The sequence below is a fragment of the Sorex fumeus genome, unplaced genomic scaffold, assembly GCF_029834395.1.
Source record: "Sorex fumeus unplaced genomic scaffold, SorFum_2.1 ptg000086l, whole genome shotgun sequence".
Lineage (NCBI taxonomy): Eukaryota > Metazoa > Chordata > Mammalia > Eulipotyphla > Soricidae > Sorex > Sorex fumeus.
This window is the reverse complement of record NW_026606143.1, coordinates 39036973-39038628: the sequence shown is the minus strand read 5'-3', so window position 1 is coordinate 39038628 and position 1656 is coordinate 39036973. Positions and strand designations below refer to the sequence as shown.

The 1656-nt window shown below is 35.7% G+C and overlaps 1 pseudogene; it reads left to right on the top strand.

Moving 5' to 3' along the window:
• The first annotated feature begins 604 nt into the window (after nucleotides 1-604).
• Nucleotides 605-809, top strand: LOC130039470 (uncharacterized; annotated as a pseudogene).
• Nucleotides 810-1656: the final 847 nt, after the last annotated feature.

The following is a 1656-nucleotide window of genomic DNA, read 5'->3' as shown; positions in this document are numbered from 1 at the left end:
AAGGAGAAAAAAAACCCTTCCAAAATTATTTATTACTTCCCTTTTCTTTGCTTGTATTGGTCAAATTTTCTATTCACCAAAAGCATATATTTGGATATACTATAATGTTTGAAGCATTATTGTGAACACAGACTGTCCTTTAGAAACTGTTCTTGTGAGATACAAAGGAATAAGAAACCACAAATTCCTGTTCACCTTTTACTAGTTATGTGAACTAAAATTAAACAAATGAAATAATAATTTTTCACCTCTCTCAACATGGCAGTAAGGAGGAAAATAAAGGATGTAAAGTACTCAGTGGAGTGCATGGAAAGGATACAGCAGTAAATATTAGCCACATGATCTGTATTAATAATTTTTATGTAGCACTGTAGCACTGTCCTCCCGTTGTTCATCAGTTTGCTCGAGCAGGCACCAGTAATGTCTCCATTGCGAGATTTGTTACTGTGTTTGGCATATCAAATACGTCACGGGTAACTTGCCAGGCTTTGCTGTGTGGGTGAGATACTCTCAGTAGCTTACCGGGCTCTCCGAGAGGGGTGAAAGAATCGAACATGGGTCGGCCCTGTCAGCTGTGTGCAAGGCAAATGCCCTACCCATTGTGCTATCGCTCTTGGCCTTTTGGCTAAGATCAAGTGTAGTATCTGTACTTTTATATGAAAAGTATTTCACAGCTGAATCTACTTCTTTAAGTTAAGAAAGTTTCCTTAACTTGGGACACAGAAAGATTTGTGTGTGTGCCTTTTCAAGACCATACTAGAACATTATCTACAAATCAATCTAAGGGTGTCTTCACATAGGCAATTTTGATCATCTTACTTGATTGAACCCCAGACATTGTAGAACAATGACCTGTTAAAAACTTTAAACTGTTCTTGTCAGCTAGAGATGCAAATGGTTTTGGTCTAGTGGAAATGTATTATATTTATATTGCCCCATCAGTTAATATCTGTATTGTCTCTAAAGTGAAAATCTTCATTCTGCATTCTTCCTCTCAGAGGTTACAAACACTTAAGTCCTTGTTATTTCCTTTCGGCCAGTCTCTAACATTCCCCTGGATCCTTCATTTGTGAGCAAAAATCATTCTTTAAAACAGCCCCGCGCCATCATACATGGTGACTTATGTTATTAACTTTTGAAATTTATAATTTGATAGTTTCTAGCCTTATCCTTTTTCTCTCCTCTTTGAACTGATAAGGAGAAGAAGATATTTGAATCTCCCAGAATAGTTATTAGAGGAGCTTTGTTCTGATATTAAAAGGCAATACCTTTCATAACAAAAGAGATATACTGTAACTCAAAGCCACTGTACCTCGTGCGTAATACAAACAGATCAAATGCGCTCACCTACTCCACATCCACCCTTCAATATTAATATACCTCACCATTTTGAATCTAAAGTTTTGAATCCAGTGGACAGTCTTCAGTTTGATCTTGTTTTCTTCATCTAGTCTGACAATCACTGAATTTCAATTATGTTGTCTGAACCACTTAAATTTACGGTCATTATCCCTATGGTTAGATTTTGCATATTCCATTTTGTTTCATTTGTTTATACTTTAGATGCATTTCCATATGTTTCAGATTTTTTGCTCCTTTATCTTATTCTATATTCAAATGCAGTGGATATTTTCTAGTGTATCACTTTGATTTTTT